This window comes from Poecilia latipinna, unplaced genomic scaffold (assembly GCF_001443285.1).
Source record: "Poecilia latipinna isolate Pla-1442-1.1 unplaced genomic scaffold, P_latipinna-1.0 Scaffold1137, whole genome shotgun sequence".
In the NCBI taxonomy this organism is placed as follows: Eukaryota; Metazoa; Chordata; class Actinopteri; order Cyprinodontiformes; family Poeciliidae; genus Poecilia; species Poecilia latipinna.
Window position 1 is genome coordinate 198,127 of NW_015113753.1, and position 7,907 is coordinate 206,033.

The following is a 7,907-nucleotide window of genomic DNA, read 5'->3' on the forward strand; positions in this document are numbered from 1 at the left end:
ATACAGATTAGTTGGCTTTTGGAGGCCGAACCTAAAGTATAATCCAAAAATAGCCAAGATCAAAGTGGACTTCTATTCTCTTAAAACATCTTGAAAGACAAAAACACTGTGAATGGTTTATGCATGTTGGAAAATTATCTACAAATAAACCTGCAATTCCAAGTACAAAACATGTTCACGTACATCTCAGTAAATTGAAATATGTGTTAAAAAAGCTTTTCTTTTTTTTTTTTTAAAAAAAAAGCATGTACTAAACGTACTTTATATTGAGTTGACATTTCTGTTGGTCTGATGTCATTTTCTGATCTCAAATGTCATGGTTTCATTAGTGTTATGTGGGAAATCATTAGAATGAACAGAAATGAAGGCCTGAAAACACCACTATCTGGTTAATTAGCTGTTTCACTGACTAAATTAAGAATATTAAAGTTTTTCATAAAGAGGACGCAAAACTTAGAAGATCTAACTGATCCTACTTAGCTGCATATTTCTTTAAATACAATGTTATTTATAATAACAATGTATTGTTTTTACTGTGAATTTAATTTTACATTGTTATATTTTATGTTGCGTGAAAACGTATGCCTCCATTTGCATGTTACCTTGATGCTGGTACACCTAACCTTCTCTATTGAGGTAACAAAGAAAATCCCAATGTTCTCTTCTGTTCTAAATAGAGACATTAATATTTTCCCTCAATGCGTGCGGTTCATCTTCTGCATACGACTAAAGCAGTCTCAGTGTGTGTATGCTAAAGCTACTTCCCTTCCTCTCCTCCTCTAAGTGGTGGAAACTCTGCAGTTTCCAATCTAATAAATACAGACTGCAATAAATCACTAATTATTTACAGAAGATCCCTTTAAACAGCTCTGGAGGGTGCATCAGTCAGACCTTCAGGTCCCCATTCTTCATACTAATCCAGCACTAATGCATTAAACAGGGGGGCTTGTTTTTATTAGCCGGGGTCCCACTGTTTGGATAATCTCTCGATGTACCGAAGCCCCTTGTTGACGGCCGTCCCCTTCGAGCCCCAGCCCCTACAGGTGTCCAAACACCAGCTAATGGATCCAGTGCGATCTTCGGGCGGACAGACGTTTTGTCAGTTGAGCATCAGTCATTGCTGAGCAGCACATAAACCGAACTCTGTGGCAAATTCGTGTTAAACATTCATCTGGCTGGGCTTTGCAGACAAACCCAGAAGGGCACCGTATTAAGGAAATCATAAAAAGCCAAAATAATCTGCCAAACAGGGAATTTAGATGCTTGAGGGAAGTTTATCCTCAACGCCAGCTGTCTGGCAATCAACGCGTGTCAAACACAATAGACTTCACTCATGGCATATGCATAAGCACCACGCGCTGTGGTCTTCCTGCGCTGTCCAAAGCTCAGACACCGCTAACGTCAGTACAGAAAAATACAACAGATGATGACGGCAATCACAGAGACTCCCATCATTTTTGAAAGCATTAATAGAAAATATACTTCTGCAGGTTTTCATTCACACAGTATCCACACTATAAACGCTGACGTAAATGTCTTTGAAAGCTTGGCGGAAAAAGTCGCACATTTTAATCACATTTCACAGCTTATAAACTCATTTCTGACCATAAAATTCACCCGCTTCCCTCTAATTTGTCAAGCGAGCTTTTATTCTGTAGTAAAATCGAATCAGTAGCCTGGGGAAAAGCTACAAAAAAATTTAACTCCAGAGACTCCAGATCAACATGCTAGATCAGCAACGGAAATTAAAAGAGGCATTCCTGTGATTGTCTGCCGTTCCAGCTCATCAGAACGGTTGCCGGGTTCACACCGAGCAGGCCTCGGCAGGTGTCGACGGTCCGGGGCTTAATGCAGGCGGCCATAAACACAGCGAGCTGCCTCTAATCCTGAGAGGTTCCCTTGTGTACCTCCCGTTGCACAAACTGTTTTGATGAATCTCCTGACCTCTGACCCCCTGATGACGGATGGCACTTCGAGGGGAAACGTAATCAGACGGCAGCGGAGAGCCTCACCATCCTTTTGGAGGAATGAAGTGGACCTTTGCTTTTTTTTTTTCTTTGTCATCACAATGCCGAAATGTAGCGTGTGATTGTGAAAAGGAAGAAAATAAGTTTTTACACACATGAATCTGGAGAGTGGGGTGAACAAAAGTTTTCTTTCCCCTTTCTTCTGATATCCCTAAATAAAATCATCGCCTGAAAATGGATTATACTAATATAGCATACTTCCAGCCAGGCAGACCGCTCAAAGTGCATGATAGCATACTGAGCCACATTTACACAACAATTATCCAGATCAGGAGGCAACTTGTGCCCAGGGGCTTTAAACCTACAACCTTACGATTGCAAGATAACGTCTCAACCCACAGAGCCACAACCACCCCGCAAGTATGACACAATAAACAAAACTACAATTACTTGGCCAAATGCCTGAACACACCATACCCAAGGTGACGCTTTTCCTTGGCTTAGACTTTGTAAGCTGAATTGAAAGATGTATGCAGCTAAATAAAAATTAATCATGGAAGAAAACCTGTTACAAGTGGCAATAAAAGAACTTCAGACTGGGATGGTGGTCGACTTCCAACAAGACGACGCTTAAAGCATAACGTTTGGGTGTTTTCACACCCGGTGGTCCGATTCAGTTCCCCGAATCGATCGGGGATCAAAACTGCAACATTTGCTGCATTTTCAGCTGGTGCCGTTTACTTTCCCGCTGTGCCTGCGCTTAACAATTCAAGCTAGTTGAAAAACCTGTTCACCTCCTCACCTGTGGTGGCGCTACACCAGAAACTACTGAAGGAAAAGAAACGAAAACAAATGAAGAAGACCAGCACATTTGTTGTGGTTCTATTGTCCCAGAATGCACTGCGCTATAGTTGCGCATTCACACGTCCCCAAAAGAACCAGACTTTGTAGACAAACAAACTAGAGTTTGATTGAAGCGGACAACTTAGAATGGCCCACGAGTTTGCCACGTTTGTCAAACGTTGAGTATCTAGTTGAGGATCTGTGATGTGACGTGGCAGCAAAGCAGCAGCGGCGGCGGCACAGTGGTTCCAGCATCTGTTTGCTTCCACACACCTGACTGAAATGGCTTCTGAAGCACTGGATGGCTTGAATCAGGTGTGCTGGAACAGAGGCTCATCTAAACCACGCAGAGCAGAGCTACCTGAGGACCAGAGTTGATGTAAAAGACTGAAATGTCCCTCTGTTTACTTCAACAACACCAAAACCTCCCGTGAGTATATTTGTGTTTAATTTAAGCTTAGCATTAAAGTTAGCTCAATGAACCGTCCATTGTGCTTTGACTTGTTTTGGAAAAGAAGTAACTTTTAAAACACTAATATTAGATAATGGAGGGGGGGGAAGAAAAACAGAGTCGAGGTGTTTTCCCAGACTTGGAAGGTCATCTGGACAAACATTCGCTGAAACTACTTTAAACACACACAGGTCCCGTCTTCTCGCACAGAGTACTTTTTGTAAGAGCGCCGCGTTTGTGAACCTGACAGTGGAAAATCTGAGCCTCCGTTTGGTCTTGGCGTTTTGATTTGTTTGACAGCGGAGAAAATTATAGCAGCAGGGGGGGCGGCGGGGAGCGTGTGGGGACGGGGGTAGAAATATGAAAATATAACCGGTAATATTTCCAAAGCACTGATATTTTCCTCAGGATTCCCAGTGAGTCCTTGCCTGCTTGTGTTTGTTGTTTGGGTTTACGTGCACTTTTGCGCGTGTGCGTACACGTGCGTACCTCAGCATGCTGCAGCGGTGAATCATCTCTACTGATGAAATGCTGCGGTAATTGTTTGTCTACATATTGCAGGTTAGTTTCCATATCTCGGGGTTTTTTTCTGTGGTCTCCCTCACACTGCTCTGATTTGACTCTATAATTTTCATTTCATTCATTTATTTATTTATCCAACGTGCTTTATTGCTTTGATTCTCTAAGCCCGGGGTTATTTGGATTTAATGGGCGTCTCCTTTCTTAGAATCAGTAACTAAACTTCTCAGAGTAAACTTTCTCATTGGAGATGATGGTTGAGTTGAGGAGAGCAAACACTGAGCGCTCTCTGATTATTCATAAATCTGGCGTGTTCGCATGACCTAGGGATCCAGTCTGGAGCAAATTACGCCACAAAGAGTCCAGTCTGTACGTTTGGCTGTTTCTGCGCGTCCTGCTTTCAGATGAGCTTCTGTTACTGGATGCACGGAGGGACACCACTGTGCCTTTTCTAAAGTATTCACACCCCCTTAAATCTCAGATATGTTTTCTGTCGACGACAAACCAACGCAAAGTCCAGAGTCAAGATTTTACATTTTTAACAAATAAAAATTAAGTTTTATGTGTCGAGTATTTCGCAGCTTCTAACAGGATTTTATTTTTTTCCTCCAGAGTCGCTCATTTAACATTTAGAGTAAAAACATCTCCTCAGCATAATACCACTACCACCATGTTTGAATACTGGCGTGGTCTGCACAGGGTGACGTTGGTCTATCGTATAAAAGCCTAATAAAAAGATACTTCGAATTGTGGTTTCAGTGAGACGTGAAAAAAAAAATAAATTCTGGCAATATAAATAATTCAGCATCACTGTTAACTTTCACCTCTTTTTACCATTTGCTTAACCAAACCTGGCCTGGTAATATTTGATGCTAAAATTAATTCCTCTTTCGCTACAACTTAGTGGCTCAGTGGTTGTTGTTGTTGGTGAAACGATTGTTGTCGTTCCGTGTTTAAGACTAACAGCTCCTTATTTACTCCTCGTGTCAATCCACCACAGCTCTTTATGTGGCCCTCTGGACTCTAGATGTCCTCCTAAACGGAGCCTTCGAGATGACAATTGGGTGCTTAAATATTATTTCATCAATCACGTCAAAGCGGATTACATCTACCAAATTAAATCAATGTGAAAAGATGTTCAATGTTAATTCGTTTTAAGAAGTGCTCATCGTATGCAGAGACGGCTCTTTATTCATGTTTGAAGTTTGTTAATGGGTTTTATCAATACATTCGGCCACAACGGGCCCTTCGAGAACATAATGATCTTGATATGAAAATGAAAATGAATTTGACACCCCCTGCTCTGCGTGCGTTTGTTGCATTTGCCGCACAGATAACAACTCGGCTGCCCGGAGAGTGTCGAGATGCAACCAGCTCCATAGAACCAGGGAAGACGGTCTAATGGACTCCCAGCACCACGGCTAAAATGAAGACTTCTCTGAGGTTTCGACTGAACCGTCTCTGATGCTCAAAGAATAAGCTTTGTTCCTTCAAATCATTTATTCTCGTAAAAAATATTCAGTGGGGAAAACAAAGTGAGGATAAGAATAACGAATAACTCCTGTCTTGCTATGGAAACCTGGTTGTGTTACTTTTACAGTATGGCTCCTGAACTTAGTCGCTTTTATTGGATGGGGCAGGATAAGCTAATGTATCACGGCGAGTCTCGGAGATTAAGTCGAGTTACGACATTTCAGCTGAAAATGCTGACTGCTGGCCGTCACCAAGGTGCCAGAAATGGACCTAAATCATCCAGAAGCTAAATAACAGATAGAAAATACTGTTACTATTGTGCCATGTGGACAAAAACAAAAACCTGTTAGGGAAGTGAAGAAAGCCGGTAAGAGGAAAAGAGAAGGACAGATACAGGGGCAGAAAAATGAGGGGAGTCAGTGGGTGTTACACCCAGGAGGTGTGAAAGAAATGCAGGAAACATCTAGAAGGAAACAAAGGATAGAAGATGGACCAGGAGAAAAAAAAATGGAGAAGCAGGAAGAAAGTGAGCAAGCGAGAGCGAGTTTAAGGAGAATCGATGCGAGCGCCTCTCCGCTGGGACGGAGCTAACAGCAGAGCAGACCCTGGATCTCAGGTGTCCAGTCGATGGCTGATGCATTAGACTGCTGATACGCGCCGCTTTGGGTTCAAACACACATTTTCTTAATACAACATGAACCCATTTCCCCCCCTCATTAATCATGTAATCTGATTAGGGTTGGAGGTCTGGGCTGCACTGCTCCGCTCACCGCCTTTCATTTATTCCTCCGTCGCCGAGCAGACCAACGTGTGCATTAGCACAGGAATATTAGCTGAAATTAATGTAGCCCTGGACGGCTGAGGCACGCATATGGTAAAGCTGGAGCTTAGACGAGCCTTCATATTTACGGTATGCTTACAGTGAACTCCTCATCTTGATATTTACTAACCATGTTGGTCGGCTTGCATCATTTACTGAATTGAAAGCAGTCGTGACTTTTATTTCTCTAACTTTTGCTCTCACAGTCACGTCTGGGCTTCAGCATTTCAGTACAGGATCAGTGGGATCGGAGAGAAGTTTAACTGCGCTGACAGGCATGTGAAAAAAATGTCAGTTTTATTTAGGGTCCATGAAATGCAACATCAGTTCAGACAGAAGCTGAACTGACTAAATAACATTAAATTATTCCAATCGTGTAACTCCGATTTGCATATTTGTCAATTCATCACGAGTTTAAATGTGGTTTTATCTTTCTAAATTAGTTGAAAATATTTACAACTTTTTTTTTTTTATAAATATTGAGTGAATTTAAACGTTACCTCCTTGATTTGCCCAACAAGAAGAAGGAGGAAAAGTTCTGAGTCACACAGTGTGTCAGAAATCAAGCCCCCTCATCCTCCATGCAGTGGCTTAGTTTGCTTATTTATTGGACCGGCTCTGTTAATGCTCAATTAAGCATGTTATTGATCAGAAGCCTTTTTGTTGAAGAGAAGAAAAAAAAGTCAGATTTTAGAAGCCTCCAAGCATTTTCAGTGCTTATTTCCTCAAACTGTTTTTCTTGGTAATTTATAAAACATTGGGCCATTTTAAATTTACTTTTTTTGCAATTATTTGTTAATATTTTTTTCTCTTTGTGTCCTTTGAATCACTTTGGATTTGGTGGGATTTTATTTGCACAAAAAAATAACAAAAAAGATATTTAAGAGCTGATAATGGACATGGATTATTACAAAGAAAAACAATAACATGTCAGACGTCCTGTGTGTCATTCGCATTAATGGCAAATATGTAGATGCATATCAATAAAAATACATTAAAACATGCCGCTCAAGTTTGTGAGCATGCGCAGTTAGCAATCAGCCGCTGTTCCCTTCTGCTCTGCGTTAAAACAAGTGTGTATTATTTTACGGATGTTGTTTAATATTTTTCAATCAAATATGATTGTTACATTGAAGGTGTATTGCCAACTTATCGCAGTGAAATATTTCAGTAATATTTCGATGAAATTATGTCAGAATCAGCCGTTCTGACTTTTTTTTTTTGTAATTTGTCTGCTTCAAACAGACCAGAGCCTGTGTTCCTCTGATTGTCCGCTTCAGCTGAAGTGGCGAGAGCACTCATCCGCACCAAGCATGCAAACTCTGTGAACCAAGATAACAAAGCGAACCAAAGGGAGGAAGTGACGTCTGGCGTGCCACGCTCGCTCTCTTTTCCATATTCTCTCCAGGAAAAGAGCGAATGCCTCGAACGATTCAGCCTCTAGGGACAGCGCCTTAATTGTGCAGCTGATATAAGCACACGATGGCAGGTGATTTGGTCTGTTTTGAGAAGTGCAGCGTCAAAATCAGTCAAGCCAAAGTGACATTGTTCACTGTCCCCCGAGAATCAAAGCTCTTATACCTTTAAACTAATAACACCTACATATTAATATCCTCATCTTTACACAAAGCACTATGTAGCCGTGTTGTCAATCGCAGTAGAAACACACACACACATTAAATGACATGAAACATTTGACTTACCAAGATATAAAAAAGTAAAAGTCTGTCACAAGTTTAATCTTTATGTGAAGCCCAAGCTTCACATAATTCACCAGCAGTCAGCTTCCTGTCTGGTTATGGACAGTGCTGAGTTACTTCTTTATGGCTTTGCA

The 7,907-nt window shown here is 41.3% G+C and overlaps 1 long non-coding RNA gene across 2 annotated transcripts; it reads left to right on the forward strand.

Moving 5' to 3' along the window:
- Positions 1–2,851: 2,851 nt before the first annotated feature.
- On the forward strand, positions 2,852–7,398 carry LOC106959949 (uncharacterized). 2 transcript variants are annotated; one of them, XR_001427466.1, is made up of 3 exons: positions 2,852–3,240; positions 5,114–6,163; positions 6,280–6,808. It is a non-coding gene; the product is annotated as an uncharacterized LOC106959949 (long non-coding RNA). The 2 variants fall into 2 exon arrangements; XR_001427467.1 differs by lacking the exon at positions 6,280–6,808 and adding an exon at positions 7,319–7,398 and having other exon boundaries at positions 2,871–3,240; positions 5,114–5,223.
- The last annotated feature ends 509 nt before the right edge of the window (positions 7,399–7,907 follow it).